The 17,382-nt window shown below is 42.7% G+C and overlaps 1 pseudogene; it reads left to right on the top strand.

The window, feature by feature from the left end:
- Nucleotides 1-14,944: 14,944 nt before the first annotated feature.
- On the top strand, nt 14,945-15,404 carry LOC120880125 (annotated as a pseudogene).
- Nucleotides 15,405-17,382: the final 1,978 nt, after the last annotated feature.

Below are 17,382 nucleotides of genomic sequence, written 5' to 3'. Positions count from 1 at the left end.
TTGGATTTAATTCCTGGGTCAGGAAGATCCCCTGGAGAAGGAAACAGTAACCCACTCCAGTATTGCCTGAAAAATTCCATGGATAGAGGAGCCTGTTGGGCTAACAGTCCATGGAATTGCAAAGAGCTGAACACAGCTGAGCACTCATGCAATATTGATACAACACAGAATGAACCTCAGAAGAATTATGCAGAGAGAAAGAAGTCAAACCAAAAAGTACCTACTGCGTGATTTCATCTGTATAAATCTCTAGAAAATGCAAACTAATCTATAGTGACAGAAACAACAGTGGTTGCTTGTGGAGTAGGGCAGAGGATAGGGTCCAGGGAGGAGTGGTAAGGAGATGATTAGGAAAGCAGGAATTGGGGGATGGGGAGTATATAGGTATATTATCTCAACGGTAGTAATAGTTTCTTGCCTTCATGGGTATATACACACATCAAAACTTAAAAATTACACACTGCTATGGAGCAAGCAGGCTCCATAGCTCAGTGATTAGAGTGTTGGTCTTGTAAACTAGGAGTTGTGAGTTCAGTCCTCTCTGAGACCTCTTACTCATTCCTGCTTTTTGGTTTCCCTTGTGGCTGAGAAGGTAAAGAATCTGCCTGCAGTGAGGGAGACCTGAGTTTGATCCCTGGGTTGGAAAGATTCCCTGGAGAAAGAAATGGCTGCCTACTCCAGTATTCTTGCCCGGAGAATTCCATGGACAGAGGAACCTCATGGGCTGGCTACAGGTCCATGGGTTGACAAAGAGTCAGACATGACTGAGAGACTTTCACTTTCACTTATATAAAATATATTAAAAAACAAGGACCTACTGTATAGCAAAGGAAACAATATTCAATATCTTGTAATAACTTGTAATGGAAAAGAATCCTAAAAGAATATATATAACAAAAATTTTTAAAATAAAACCATTAAACCTCAAAAGTTATTCATTGTTAAACCTTAAAAAAAAACTTAAAATTATACATATTAAATATATACAGTTTATTGTATGACAATCGTTCTGTAACCAGGCTGTTAAGAAAATTTATGAGTGATTTATGCTAGTAAGTGATGGAGTTGAGATTTGATCTGAGGGCTTCTGGCTCCAGAGTCTACATTCTTAACAGTATTAAGCCACTCAGCAGAGTCATTCAGTACACAGCAAAGTGTGGCTGTTACTGTTATTATTGTTATTTTTATCTAGTCCTAAACTTCTCCTTTAGAGATACTGGTACTGGCCCCATAGAAGCCAAAGGACTTGTCAATGTTCCTTGACACATAAGCACCAAACTTGAGACTGTCCCCTATGCTCTGACTCCTATCCCAAAGCCCCAGCCCCTTCCTCTCTGCCATGAAGTCCCTGCCAGAATCAGAAGACAGGGGTGGTGCAGTAAGAAAGCACCAATTCAAACCCTGGCAGCACCAGCTGAGTGACTTTGGTGTGCTTATGTGAATTCTTAGTTTTCTCATTAGTATATGGGAAATGCCCTGATGATAAGTTATAGGATCACTTGAGCATAATTTGACTCTGTGGCATAGAAGATCACCAAAAAGGAGTAGAAGACATTAAAAGGAGAGGTAAAGAACCCTCAAGGACCAGTGTTACCACTTCAGGACTTTACTCTGCCTGCACTCTATGTTGCAGCAATGAGGGGCCATGACTGCCTGTCTACCTGTCCAAATACACTTCTGGAATCTCACCAAGGTGCTTAGAAATGTGATGCTCCAGTCATTCCAGATTTCACATTGACTACCCAGGAGTGGACCCCCCATAGAAAGCCTTTGGGACTTCAGGGAGACAATATTTTCATAATAAGATCCAGGCTTTAGGTCTTTAACAACATGGTGCAGGAGAAAGCCTTTCTGGCATCTCAAGGACTCTCCTCTCTCCTCACTTGTGTTCTTTTCATTTTTATGACTTACACAGTTCTACAAATGGAGATAGTAGAAGAGGTCTCTATTATGCTCTCTCCCAAATCTGTAGGATGCTCTCCCCTCCCCCATTCCCCCTCCCCTCCACCGCATACACACATAGAAAGAGAGCTATGGCAGTAACTTTCTATTTTAGTTTGGAGCTCCCTCTTTTGAACATCTTAAGACATGAATTCAAGTGCAAACCACTTGTTGGTGAGGGAATCCCAAGAAAAACTGCCAAGGGTATGGGGAAGTAAGATGAAGAAAGGAAGAATAGACAGCCAATAATAAGTTTGTTATCAAACCAAACACCACTGTGGATAAATGGAGCTTAATCCTGCTGATGTCTCTAAGAGTTAGTGTAGAAAATGAATCTCAGGGTTATGTCACCTGAGTAGGGAAGGATCCAAGGCATTTATATACCAACTCCCATCAGTTACTGATTGAGTGGATGCTGTCTTGGACAAGCTTAGTCCAGAGGAGGAGACAGAATTTTAAACCGTACAAACTCCCTGATAGTTGCTATATGTCTTATTCAACTGTGAAGCTCAGCCTAACTTAAGATAGTTTCCTAGCACTGACAGCCTCCTATGCTAAGCAAAGCAGGAGGCTAGTGTAAAACTTCAGCATCCCAAGATAGACTTCAAACAAAGAAATGCAGATGTTGGCATTTGGAAATTGACCAGCAGGCACTGAAGAGGTAAGAGTGAGGGAGGGATGCCAACAGTTGCTTTCCTCGGGTAGTACAGCAGCATTTAGCAAGCACTGACGTGACATATCTAGAGTGGCATGCTCACCAAATATTCAAGGGCTCACCCACATTTCCCAGCCATGGAATCAAAAGACTGAACAGAGGTGATATGCATCATTTCCAGGCAAAAACAAGTCAATGTACAACCCTTCCACCCTCTCTTCCCCTAGAGCCACAACCATCAGATAGCTACGGAATGCAGCCAGATTGTATCGTCGTGTTCCACTGGGAAAGGAGCTGATCTGGAAAGCTGCAAGACCCACAGCCAACTTTGTGGAAAAGAGGAATAAACCTATACATGTTCAGCCACTGAGATTTCCAGATTTGTCTGTTACTGCAGCACAGCTTAACTTAACCTGTCTGATAGGTAAGATCTGTGGTTCTTCTGAGCTCAATTTTCATGCTCTTTCAAATAGTTACAAGTAATTCAACATATAATTACTACATCCCAAACAACATCTTTGGAACTGGAAGACAGCAGTGAATGAAAGGACATAAAAATGCCTACCTTGGGCAGCAAGGGAGATGCAGACATAGAAGAAAGACTTATGGACATAGTGGGAAAGGAAGGAGAGGGTGGGATGAATGGAGAGAATAGCATGGAAGCATATGCATTACCATATGTAAAATAGAGAGCCAATGGGAATTTGCTGTATGACTCAGGGAACTCAAATCAGGGCTCTGTAACAACATAGAGTGGTGGGAAGGGCTGGGAGGTGGGCCAGAGGTTCAAGAAGAAGGGCACGTATGTACACCTGCGCCTGATTCATGTTGATGTATGGCAGAAATCAATGCAACATTGTAAAGCAATTATCCTTCGATTAAAAATAAATACTTTTTTTAAAAAAAATGCCTGTCTCTGTGGGTCATAACACATACTTTTGGGAAGTAACCATCACCATGAAGGGGGAAAGTTGTTTCTCTTCACAGCATGTAAGAAGCCAATGGGAAATAAGCTTGCTACAGGTAAAGCTCTTCTGGTATTTGGAGGGGAGACAGTCAGTCAGTTGATATATGTGAGGTGAGAGAAAAGGAAAGAAATGTCAATGCAAGTTTCTCTTGGCACATCATTTCAATATGTGTTGAATACCCGCTTTGGACCAGGCTCTACACTAGATGACAGAGATCAGAAGGTAAATTAGAATTCTGCTGTACTTTACATGCCAACTCTACTGAGCCGAGCAAAATGGAAACTAAATATAAATTCCTTCATGGTTGGTCTGTGTCTTATCTAACTCTGAATCTCAGCCTGACACAGATGCCCGTAAGTGTTTATAGAATGTACTAATAATTGCACATAATTGTTTCACACCATCTGAAATGAAAAATATATGTTAAAAAGGAACAAATCAATCTGTCACCCTACACGTGTTCACCCTTAGCAACTAGGGTTTTGCATTTGTGCCAAAGGAGGAGACCAGAGCTATGACCTCCTGTATCACTCCCAGAGTGGACGTACACAGCTCTGCAATCAGCAGTCAACTGAAAGATTGGGCTCTGGGGAGATGAGCATCAAAGGCCTAACAGCTGCTCAGAGCTCAACTTGAACTTGAAAGCTGCATAGAAGAATCTATAAAATAGAATGTTAGCCCTAGGGACTAAAATTCAGTCATCAACCTTCCATTTGAAGCATGTCCAGTCTACACAGATCCCTGAAAACCCCTGCTGTCTATTTCAAGGACTTGTGAGCATTTCAAGAAACTCTCATATTGCCCTCCATTTAAAAAAAAAAATCTTTTGGTCATGTGGGATCTTACTTCCCTGACCAGGGATCGAACCTAGCAGCATTGGCAGCATGGAGTCTTAACCACTGGACCACCAGGGAAGACTCTACCTTCTTTTTTTTGTTTTCGAAGTGAAGGCATGCTGTGCATCAAGAAAAGAAATCAAACTGGTACATTTGTTATGTCTTGAGGTCTCTGGTTAGCATACTCTCACCTCCAGTGCTGTTCTCAGCCATCCATATGCTTCTATCCTGCTGGACTCTTGATTCCTGTGATAAGTAAGCAGAGCCTAGGAAAAGTCCTTGGCAGAGTCTGTTTGGAGGAAACTGACAAACTAAAACCTCCTTCATGAATGACCACAGTTAAAATAAATCCAAGATGTAGAGATGTATAAACGTTTACATTTACATGACCTAGAGCAAGGTCGTTCTTACCCAGAAAACAGGGCACCCTCAGCCTCTTCACTTTTCCAGGTAATATTAGATATTCAGGAAATCACTGCTTTGACAGTCACCCACCCAGGGGTCTCTGGAGAAGGCAGAGCACTAATTCCCCCAATAGGACCCACCCCTTCACCCAATGGGTCTGCAGTGTGTCCCCTCTGTCCACCCACACTGCACTCACTGGCTCTGATTTCATAATGACCATTTCACTGCTGGTAATTAGCACTAATTAAAATATAGAATATCTGAAAGGTACCAGCCCCTTTTATCCCCTGGCAAATTCCACTTACTTAGCTCACAGCTTTGTCTGGCCAGCAAAGAGCTCTGTGAAATCTAATCCACTATGATGCTAGTCATCACTTTCTTTTAGATATATAGCCTACACTGTATCTTACCCCAACAGTTGGAAATGATATTAAATGACCCTCTGATAAGCATCAGAAACCAGTTGCTTCTCACTACTAATCATCTATTTTTAGAACTAACTGCAAAGCCAGCATATGCTCAGTCATAGCTCTGACTCTTTCAAACAATGTCTGCTGATCTTTCATCTCTCCCCATTGCTTGATTTGCTTTCTTGTCCATCCTCTCCCCTACCCATCACTTTAGCCCTAAGGAAAAAAACACGAGATTGTTTTTCTTTTTTCCATCCCCTCCCCACCCTAAATCTCACCCCTGTAGAACAGCAAACCACATCTTACCTATGCGGAATGCAGAAGAAATGTTTTCCTTTTGATACTAAAGAGTCCTCCCACCAATTAAGTAAACACTGGCCACACCACAGAGCTGGTATGTTATTGCAGAGTACAGGAGAGCAGAGTTTTTTTTTCAGAGTTGTGTCAAAAGGAATCTCAGGCTTTGGCCTCAACTCCAGGAAAGAGATGAAAACATCATGCACGTGTCAGAATGCCAACTGTGACTGTATGCACGGATTGCTATGGTGTCAGAGGACATGGTGGAACAACAGGATCCTCTTTACAAATAGCTTGTGGGATTGCTTCTCCTCCTCCCAAGCAGGAACCAGGCTGAGATCAAACACTGTGTTCTGGGAGGTTCCACTCCATCAACAACGGGCTGACTTTTGAATGGTGTTGTCAACAGGGCATCTTCACAGTCCAGTGCTTCAGGAATTACTAAACAAAAAAAGGCAGAGGGCCAGACTATGCCACAGGGACCAGCCAAGCTCATATCTTTCCCAAATTCTTAGAGTTGTGACATTCTCAACCAGAATATGAAACAAAAAAGTGGAACCAGGGAACATTGAAATGATTCTTTTCAGCACACCTGCATTTCAATATGGACAAATTATGATTATTTAAGATGAAGCTTCAACATTCAGAAATGCATCACTGAGCTAATGTGGTTCATTCCAAGGCTTCAGAGAGGGAATGTAGCAAGCTGCTCCTATTCTGTGTTTGATTTGCCTAATGGTAATAGGAGAGTCATTTCAATTCTCTTTCTCCATTTTCCCATCTCTTAAAAAAGAAACAATTTCAATTCTTCAATAGAGCATCGAAGAGGACTAAGAAATAATAAGGTCCCCATGTGAAAAGTCCCCCAGTATAGCCATAAGGAGTGAGCCAATTATTAATAAAAACACTCCAACCAAGGTTTCCATCTTTCTCTTGATTCTGAGTATGTGGTTACTTTTGTCCATGGCATCCTAGGGCAAGTTAATTTTATTAAGAACATTTTTAGAAAGCTAGAATGTCAGAAGTTGACACTGCTCTCTTTCCAGCCCTCTATTCTTGGTAACATCATGAAATATCGCCTGGCCCCAAAAGTGAGTTGCACCTTTTTTCAATCTAACAGCCATTCTGTGGATAGCATTTGTTTTCCATTGCTGCCAGGGAGACAATCTGGCTCTCATTTCCTTTGAAGAAGAGCCCATTATGATGAGTCAGGTCTACAGTGGGAATAATTAGGTCAAATAAATGAGCCCTTCCAGCTGCCTGTGGCATCACTCAACACCCCCATGTTGCAGATAAAGGAGACAACACTGGAGCAAAAGCAGAGTTTATCTCTTGTGAGTTCCCCTTATCTCTGGCCCAGGGGATGTTATCAAAATGTACACAAGGTAATCACAGCTCCTCTCTTTGCATCTGGAGAAGTCAAAACTGGTCCATAGAATTGTATGGTGGTCCCAATGCCTGTCCATTCTACGAAAGACAGCTCCTGTCCAGCTGGCAGGCTCAAGACAGCCTCTGCCTTGTGTCATGTTTGCCCCGTGATCTCCCAGTCACCTTATCCTGGGCTGTCATGTCCACTAGCAAGAGAAAGAGGAAATTCAAGGATGTGGGAGTCGTATGCTAGCTCTCATGACTATACAATCGAAGCTGATATCTGTGGCTCATCCTTCAAGCGAGACTCTCCGGTAGTTTGTTCAACATTTCATACACACAGGAGGAGACTAGGGTCAAATGAGAGATGCCAACCTGCTACCCAGATTGAAGAGCTCCCCTCCCCTGCAGGAAGTGGGGGATGCAGAGAGAAACAATTCTAAAATAAGCTAGCCTCTCTTTCAAGAGTCTCATTACTCAGAAAAAGAATCTTTAGTTTTGTTTCTTTCTAATCTTTTTTTTTCTACTTTATTAAAGCATTCAGAAATTACTATAACATCAGTTCAGTCAGTTCAGTTGCTCAGTCATGTCCGACTCTTTGCAACCCCATGAATCCCAGCACGCCAGGCCTCCCTGTCCATCACCAACTCCCAGAGTTCACTCAGACTCACGTCCATCGAGTCAGTGATGCCATCCAGCCATCTCATCCTCTGTCGTCCCCTTCTCCTCCTGCCCCCAATCCCTCCCAGCATCAGAGACTTTTCCAATGAGTCAACTCTTCACATGAGGAAGCCAAAGTACTGGAGTTTCAGCTTCAGCATCATTCCCTCCAAAGAACCCCCTGGGCTGATCTCCTTCAGAATGGACTGGTTGGATCTCCTTGCAGTCCAAAGGACTCGCAAGAGTCTTCTCCAACACCACACTTCAAAAGCTAAGAGCTCTCAAAAGTCACAACATCAACTTAAGATTTCATCCCTGATGTTGACATGGGTCATGGACCTCATCCAAGGGCTAAAGACGCATCTCATGACCAAACCGGATGCTCGTTCCAAACAATATGCTGTCTTAAAGATGCTTCCACTCACTTGTTAAACCTAAACCACCATCTGAAGGCTCTCATGCAAGTGGATTCTCTTGAGTTGTAGTTGCTTTATTTCCCCCAAGGTTTCCATTGGTTTGGGTTATTCCAGCAGCACAGGAAATAAGAAATCTCCTATCTTTTAAAAATTAAAACTTAGAGGAATTTGGCTTACATTGAAGTAATAGGTAGGAACCAAAACACTGCTCACCAGTCCTTCCTTCAAGTTGTATACAGTAATTGCCACATCTCACACTTGATGCCTGAGCAGAACTTTGGGAAGGAGGCAACAACCATGAACCTCAAAAATTAGCACATTTTCAATGATTCTGGGGTAATAAACTGTCAAACAAAATTTATCAAAAAATGTCTTTCATATACTCATTAATTAATTAAAATATTTATTATATGGGCTTTCCTGGTGGCTCAGACAGTAAAGAATTGCCTACAGTGCAGGAGACCTGGGTTCGATCCCTGGGTTAGTAAGATCCCCTGGAGAAGGGAATGGCAACCTACTCCAGTATTCTTGCTTGGGAATTCCATGGACAGAGGAGGCTGGTAGGCAATGGTCCATGGAGTCCCAAAGAGTTGAACATGACTGAGGAACTAACATTTGAATCCACTATATTATTTATTATATATTTAATTTATTAATTATAGCTAACTCAATCATTATCTATTTCTATCATTATCATATCTATTTCTGACATTGAAGTTATTAATTATATTCATGAATTAATTACTGAGTAACTGCGAGACACGAGGCACTTTTCTTTCCCTGCTCCACCAGATGTGAACACCAGCCCAGCTGTCCATCTGTTGTACAGTAAACCCTGAATCCAGGCAGCATCTTCTCCTCAGGCACCAGGATAATTCACAAGTATGAGAGGTGAGGAAGGTTTGCCTTGGGAGAGACAATGTCAAATGGCAATGCTGACTGACAGTACAGCTCCTACACGAATGCCCCCCCAGTTCTGATTTCCTCCAACACTGCCTGCGGGTTTACCCAGGGAAAAGGATATCATAGCCCCAAACTAAGAGCAATTAAAATGTTTAATATCTTTACAGCCTTAAAACAATTTTATTCGCTCGTCTTACTCTAACCTAACTTCCTCTCCTAGGATGTGCCCTCTCCTAAGTTGTAAGAAATGCTGGCATCATCACACCTTCAACTCGTGATTCCAGCACTTCCATTTCATGAGCAAAGCACAACTGTTCCCAAATGAAGCCGTATTTCACCTTCCCCAGGAGGCTGGATCCAAGCATAGTACACGTTGAGAAGAGTGACTAGATGTGGGGAAGGAAGGTAGGAAGATCCCTTCACTGGGGCAGAGAAATGACTTCAGGTCCCCTGCCCCGCTGTGGAGGAACGCTGCTAGATTGGCTCTGACAGCCAGTGCTGGAGAAACAGCTTGTTTCTCATGCACACTAAGTTCAGCACGTGTTTTGGGTGAAGGGTGGGAGTGGATATATCGCTCATGCCTGCAGTCACTGAAGCCCAGTGCTGTGCTCAGTAAGGCGAGGTTGGGGAAGCCGAGGTCTAGCAGGACCTGTTAATTCATATGAGTGTTGACCTAGTTGGCTGGAATGGAAATGAATTCACAGCAGAGTGGCCTCATGGCCCCTGCTGTTATAATCAGAGTGAGAACCTCAAAGAGTTTTAAGCTGAAACTCCAATACTTTGGCCACCTGATGCAAAGAATTGACTCATTTGAAAAGACCCTGATGCTGGGAAAGACTGAAGGCAGAAGGAAGAGGGGATGACAGAGGATGAGATGGTTGGATGGCATCACTGACTCGATGGACATGAGTTTGAGTCAACTCAGGGAGTTGGTGATGGACAGGGAGGCTGGCATGCTGCAGTCCATAGGGTCGCAAAGAATCAGATACGACTAAGTGACTGAATTGAACTGAATATAAATGGAACAAAATTTTAAAATACAATTTTCTCCTCTTATTCCCCTAGTCTGCATTTTAATCTGTGATTGAAAGGATATGAAGATCTTGGCTGTACCACCAGTACAGAAGAGAAGAAGGAAAATCCTGTGATATGAAATATTCTCAAGTGAGAAAAGGGATCAGAGAGATCTGGAAAACCACTAAAGCCATTTTGCCCTTTTCTTCATTTCTCTCATGCTCTCTCCAAAAGTTCTCCCCAGGACAAAGTAAATAAGGTGGTAGTTGGGAGCGCACTCTTTTACTGGCATGGAAAGGAAAAGAAAGATGTCAAAAGAAAGCAGAATGAACCCCCCTTTCCACCTGAAGTAGGACAAGACCCGTGGCCACCATCACTTGCCCTGAAGCATGAGCTTGGGGTGGAGCTGGGTGTTGCTGGCAAGGTCTCAGCAGTTCCCCTGTTTGCAGGATCTGAAACTCCTTTGCCTGACAATGGATGGATAAGTTCTCTTTGGTGAGACAAGAATGGGTGACCTTTTCCCCCTGAATTCCCATCATGGGGGCCAGGGAAGAGAGCTTAGGATCCCTTCTCTTGGCCTTCGCACCGTGGGAAAGAGGACCCAAAGTTTAAATGCTTGAAAAATGTCCTGGAACAGCTTTGAAAATCATTCAGCATGAGCAATTGCCCCCTGATCAAATATCTAAGTTGTATCGCGACAGGAATGCCTCTCAGGTCGTTGACCCAGTCCCAGACACAGAGCCTGTTCCCTTTGTCAGTAGATTCATGCCGCTTGTCTCCTTTCTGAAACCACTTTCTAAAGAATTAGCTGGTGAAGTCAGTTTCCTAGGAGAACCCATCATGTGTCCCCAGCAGACACTTTCCCTCCTTGCAACCCATTAGGTAAATTTAAAGAACAAATTAGTCCACAAATTAGGACACTCCCACCCCCATCTCCAACTCACCACTTAAATCATGCTATTTTGTCAATGGGTTTGAAGCCAAGCTTTCAAATCAGAGTCCTCCAACCATGAGTCTCTAACTCATGAGAAAAATCACCGAACAACTGTCTCTTCAGTTTCTCCCATCTGGTATCTGCTCCCTTGTGAATGGGGTACCCACCAGCAGGAAGGGTTTGAGTTAAGGTGAGTTAAGTCTTGAAAAGAAGGAGGTAAGGAAAGAGCAGCAAAATCAAACCATCCCAGGAGCCAGGGTTTGGTGGAGAGTTTGAAACCCTTCAAGCAGCTCTTTCTGATCTGTCTTGATTTCTCCCACCTCTCCATTTTTCTGTACCTGCCCCCATAGAAGCTATGCCCTGCCACTCATCAATCAATAGCTAGGAACTTTATTTTTGTTGTTGTTTTTTATTGGAACATGATTGCTTTACAATTTGTGTTGGTTTCTGCTATACAATTGTGTGAATCAGCTACATGTATGCATATATCCCCTCCTTCTTGAGCCTCCCTCCCTGCCCCCATGCCACCCCTCCTGGTCATCACAGAGCACCAGGCTGATCTCCCTGTGCTATACTGCAACAGCTGGGAACTTTAGGAAAGTGTCAGTTCCCCATCAGAAGCAGAACAAAACCTATTTTGATTCTGTTGGCATCCACTTCACTGAATGAGGGATCATAACAGCACAGTCTAATAGAAAAAGCAGAGAGTTCAGAGACAGGCAAGTCACACTCTGCATTTCGCCTCTGCCACTTTGGTCAGTGTGATCAAGGCAGGTTCATCTCTGAGTCTCTGTTTTCTCCTCAGTAACACTGGAATCATTATACTTACCTCATATGACTCAAGTAAGAATAAAAATTAAAAAAAGAACTAAATGATGACAGGAGTTTAACACACTGGGGACAGTGTCATAAAAAAACAACACCTACTTCCCTTCACTCTAGCTGAGACATTGTCTTTAACCAGTTCTGACCTTTTGATATATCTTGGTTTCTTTATTTATAACAATTGCCAAACTATGTCAATAGCCAGTCCAGTTACTCATAGTGGTTGTAATATTTATGCACCAAACACCAAAACAATAATACATCAAATGATAAAGGCAAGTATTTCCAACAAAAGGGGAAAAGAAAAGGCTGGAAAGAGATGAGAAGTAAATTCACTTTAGTAGCACATTCTCCCAGAGAAAGGAGTTTTACTGTATCTTAACATGTCATTTTAACATCCAGTATAACATTACAGAAGCACATTTTATTGAATTATTGAATCTCAGGGCCATTAAGTCCAAATCCTTATCTGATACCTGAACACCATTTAAAAGGCCTTTTACTTTTAATTTACTTTTTAGTGAACTTTTTTAGAAAGGTTATTTAAGGATTCCCTGTGATACACAAAATGGCCGCAACCAAAAATAAGAGGTTAGAAGTGATAAAGAGAGGTCATCTTAAGAGAACCCTCTTCATTCTTATGTACTGAGCTGTAGCAGGGTACACACCCTATAACTCTTCCAAAGAAATGAGTTGGAGGAAACTTACGAACCTAAATCTACTGGTTGCTCCCTGGGGGGCCTGGGCTTCCCTGGTAGCTAAGATGGTAAGGAGTCTGCCTGCAATGCAGGAGACCTGGGTTCGATCCCTGAATCAGGAAGAAAGAGATGGCAGAAAGAAAGAAATGGCAACCCACTCCAGTATTCTTGCCTGGAAAATTCCTTCGACAGAGGAACCTGGTGGACAACACCCCATGGGGCCAAAGAGTCAGACTTGACTAAGTGACTAACACACACACACCCCAGGGGCTCGAGGCAACTGGGAACAGATTATGTAGTGAAAGGCAAAATTCACTTTTCTAGTTTCTCTAGCATTCCTCAAAGTGTGGTGCACAGCCTCAAAGATACCTAAATGCTCTAGGGAAGGTGGGGTGATGATGGTGGATATTGAAAATAGGGCTTTGGGACTTCCCTGGTGGTCCAGTGGTTAAGAATCTGCCTGCCAGTGCAGGGGACATAGTTTGATCCCTGGTCTAGAAGACTGTCCCACTTTGTGGAGCAACTAAGCCGGCATACCACAACCACTGAGCCTGCGCACCACAGCTAAAACCCATGCAGCCAAAGAAGGAAAGAAAGAAGAAAAGCAGAAAATGGGGCTCCATCCCAGAGCTCCTGAACAGAATATTTGAAGATGGAACTGCAGTTGGCATTTTTCACAAAAATTTGCATTTCTTGTAAATTCTGAGTATGAAACTATATTTGTAATATGTGAAAGAAAGTGAAAAGGCAAAGCAGTTTACTCATCATTAAAAATAGGCAAATAAATTATATATTAATGGAGAGAAAGAGGAAAAGCAGAAAGCTAGACATCTTAATGTGCTTATGTGTAAACACGATTCATTTAGAAAACATCTATGTAACTCGTTCTCAGCTCAACTGTACCTGGGAGAATCTCACTAGAAACATTACCCAGGCTTCTAAAATGACTCTCAAAGTTTATTCATATTTAAAATAGAAGGGTAGAAGATGAGAAGATTCATTTGCCTTAATGTATTACTCAAACACTCAATATTACATTTTTCTTAAGAGTCAAAACAGGAAGTTCTTTAGAGAAAGAAAACTCAGTGGAAAAAAAGCAATTTTGTTTTGTTGGGTATGACCAACAAAATTCTAGAAACCTGGTTAAGTTGCATTCAGTCACATGAGGATAAATTCTTCACAAAGATTCTCAGGAGAATTGTTTAGCTTAACGTTATAAACAAACAAAAAGAAATTCTTAACTTTCCAAGAATAAGAAACAGCACCCTCTTCCAGTTCATCGAGAGACATGGAAAGAGTGACTAATATTTACCAAAGGCTAAGTTCCTCCTAGTCATTCTATTATAACTAGAGCTCCTAAGAATCTAACTGTAAAATCTTATCACAAGTTAAAATATTTTGAAATAAAAAGAGCAAAACTGTAACAGAGAAAAAAGTCAAACTCATGAAATAGAGTCTGTAATTTCACCTTGGTCATGAGACCATGTAACCTGATACTTATCGACATTCTCCTTCCCCTTTCCTTATTTCCATATCTTCTTATTCATAAATAGGCAGATATTAATAGATGCACGCTATGTCACTTCAGTCATGTCCCACTCTTTGCGACCCTATGGACTATAGCCCACCAGGCTCCTCTGTCCATGGGATTCTCCAGGCAAGAATCCTGGAGTGCCCTCCTCCAGAGGATCTTCCTGACCCAGGGACTGAACTTGCATCTCTTACACATCCTGCATTGGCAGACGAGTTCTTTACCACAGGTGCCCCCCGGGAAGCCAAATATTAATAGATAGATAGATGTTAACAGATAGATAGACAGATAAGATGTAGGGAGAGATAATCACAGGAATCAGACTGAAGAGACTGTGTAAAATAATGAGATAAAGGTTAAAGATATACTAAGTATTACAAGATTCTTAAAAATTAAATATAATGCTAACTGGGGTGATCAAAGATTTCATAACAATTTTAAAGAGTCCTGATAAGAAGTGTGGAGTTCAATAAACAGGGATAAATAAGAACGGACATAACAAAAAAGCAAGAATATGAGCAAAAACGTGAAGGTCAAAAATGAAGGTCAAAATTAAAGAAGGGCGTGGGTCTCTTGCTGCTTTTTCTCCACGTATGTTACCAATCTCCATGTCTTATCTATGAGACTCCCTCAGTGTATCTTCCATCTTTGCTTCATATTCAATTCCCTTTACCATTTTCCCCATGAGGACCTTCAGTGCTTTTCTCCACCTAGGCTACAGTGAAGATCTTCCACTCATTTTTCCTCTTTGGGTTAATTCATGTACTCCTTTGTTAAACACAGATGACAAACATGATTGAGTCCCCAACCCCTACTGAATGAAACCCCAAATCTCTACCCTAATATTTAATGTCCCAATTCATCATTCTACTTTGGGGTTTCAAAATTTCTCTTAATGCAGATACACAGAGGTCAAGGAACAAGCAAAGAAGTCAAGTCACAAGAGGACTGAGAACCAACTAGAAAGTCATGTGTGACCTTGAAGAGTCCAGTCTCAACAGAGTGATGGGATGGAACCCCAATGAGTATGAAAAAGCTAAGCATAGAGGGGAGCTGAAGAGGTCCTCCACTGGGGCCTCCACCATGTCTCTAGTAATACCTGAGAAGTTATAGCACGTTTTGTGAGTCCTCAAGACCAGCATCAATGGGCGGTGGGAAACTGCCCTTGTCATCACTCCAGTGAAGGGCGTGGAGCACAGATGCACTCATGCGGTGTTGAGGAAAGCAGACATCAAGCTCACCACGAGGGCGGGAGAGTTCACAGAGAATGGGGGTGGGGGGACGTATGATCACCACCACGTAGAATCTACAGCAATACAAGATGCCAGACTGGTTCTTCTGGACAGAAGGACGTGAAGGATAGAAAATACAGTCAAGTCCTGGCCAACAGTCTAGACAACAAGCTCTGTGAAGACCTGGAGCAACTGAAGAAGATTTGGGCCCACAGAGGGCTTCCTGCTTCTGGGGACCTCGTGTCTGAGGCTGACACACCAGGACCACGGGATGCTGTGGTAACACTGTGGATGTGTCCAAGAAGAAATAAATGTGTGGCCTTTGTCTGTTAAAAAGGCAGGGAGTGGGGAGCTGAAGAGTTGACAGCAGCTAGTGAACATAATTTAAGGGGAAAATTAGCCCCAAAAGGGGGATATAGGCTGTTACAGTAGAGGAGTCAGAAGTAACAAGGAGTGGCTTCTTGCTGGAGTTGGTAGTAGAAGATGGTGGTGATTGTGTTTCTGTGAGTGCTGGGCCGGATCAGAAGAGAGGAGATAGAGTCTCTGTGTCCCTTATCCAAAATTACAGCAAAGAGAGGTGCTCACCCACAACCAGGGGAAAATGAGGAACAAGTCAAAGGCTCTCACCAAGCCAACCATCTGCACAGAAATCTTGAAAACATTTTTAAGAACCTCAGCTTTGAGTAGAAAATTCATTTCAGCATATTTTTGGAAAGGAGGAGGCAGTATTAATTAAATGTAAACTTATTTGCATATTTGTTTATTCCCCCAACTCGTCCCAGAAAGAATCTAAGGCAGCCACAAAGCACGATGTGCTGGATAAAAGCCACCACATCCTGGATATGAGCTAAACTCCTTTGGCCACCAGTCCTATAAGACCCAAGCAAATAGATCATAAACAAAGAACTCAAAGCGCCAGGCTTTCGAACAGAAAGAAATAAAACTAGGAAGGGCCATGATGAGAAGGGGCAGTTCCCCCAGGTGTACCTGAGTGCTGAGCTGCTTCCCACCACATCAAAAGCAATGGCACAACCCCTAATTCCAATTGCTAAAACATTTTAACAGCTGGGAATTAAAATAAGCTGTCAGCCAGCTCAAAAAGATTTTTTAATTCAAAATAAATCAGGCTAACAACCTGCAGATGTTTGGAAAGAAACTGGGTGACTCATTTTCAAAACCCAATTCCCTAACTTTGCCATTTCAGAGTTTCTGAATGGCTGCTACCTGCCCTTAGCTTCTAATTGGGAGACAAACTGTTATGCTGGCATTTTCAGACTTAACATTGGTCTCACATGTTGACAAACATCATGGATTCTGTCTGGTCCATCAAACTAAGATTGGGAAGCAAGGGCAGAGAGCTGGTCAGATGATTGAATGTGTTGTGGAGCCCTTGGTCCTCCAGGGATCCCTCAGTCTTAAGAGTAGATGGAGATAAACCATTCTGCCGAAAAGTCTTTGCACCCAAGTCTGCATGAGCTGTTTTATCGCATTTCTTAGAATAAGTAGGGATAATCTCAGTTATGGGTTGAACAAGACTAGTAGAAACAAGGGGAGAAGAGAGGGGAATAAGACTGCAGGAAGAGTGAATAATATCACAGACCCAAGATAAATGGCCAAAGGCAAGTCAGCATCTCAGCATCCAGACCAAGGATGACCAGGAGAGGTGCACACATCAGTGGCCATCAGGGGAGGAAGAAGGATGAGGCTCCAGCTTCTCCACCTGAGAACCATCTAGGTCTATTAGGGCTCAGCTTCTTTCAGCTGTGGAATATGAAACAGACTGTAATAATACATGTGGTGCTAAATCTGGGGAGCTGTTGGACATCAAAGTGCTGCAGTAGAGGTTTCAGATTGCTGCCTGTGGGATTTAAGACTTTCCACCCATTCCTATCCAGGAGGTGATTTTGCCTCTCCTGTAAGTCCTTGCCTTTCTCTTCACTTTCCCTGTCTCAGTTGGTAGGCTGTGATCACAAAGTTCCGCAGACTAGGTGGCTTATAAACAACAAAAATTTATTTCTTATAGTTCTGGAGGCTGGAAAGTCCAAGATCAGGATGCCATGGTCACGTTCTAATGAGAGCCCTCTTCCAGGCTGTAGACGGCTGACTTCCCATTGTATTCTCACATGATGGAAGGGGTGAGGTTGCTCCCAGGGTCTCTTTTATAAGGCATTAATCCCATAAGGCTTCACCTAGGAAAGTGTCCAGGGCTCCCTCGGTGGCTTAGCGGTAAAGAATCCACCTGCAATGTAGGAGACATGGGTTCGATTCCTGGGTCAGGAAGATCCCTTT

This window comes from Oryx dammah, unplaced genomic scaffold (genome assembly GCF_014754425.2).
Source record: "Oryx dammah isolate SB20612 unplaced genomic scaffold, SCBI_Odam_1.1 HiC_scaffold_21, whole genome shotgun sequence".
Lineage (NCBI taxonomy): Eukaryota > Metazoa > Chordata > Mammalia > Artiodactyla > Bovidae > Oryx > Oryx dammah.
The sequence above is the reverse complement of the archived record's forward strand: the minus strand, read 5'-3'. Positions and strand labels throughout refer to the sequence as shown.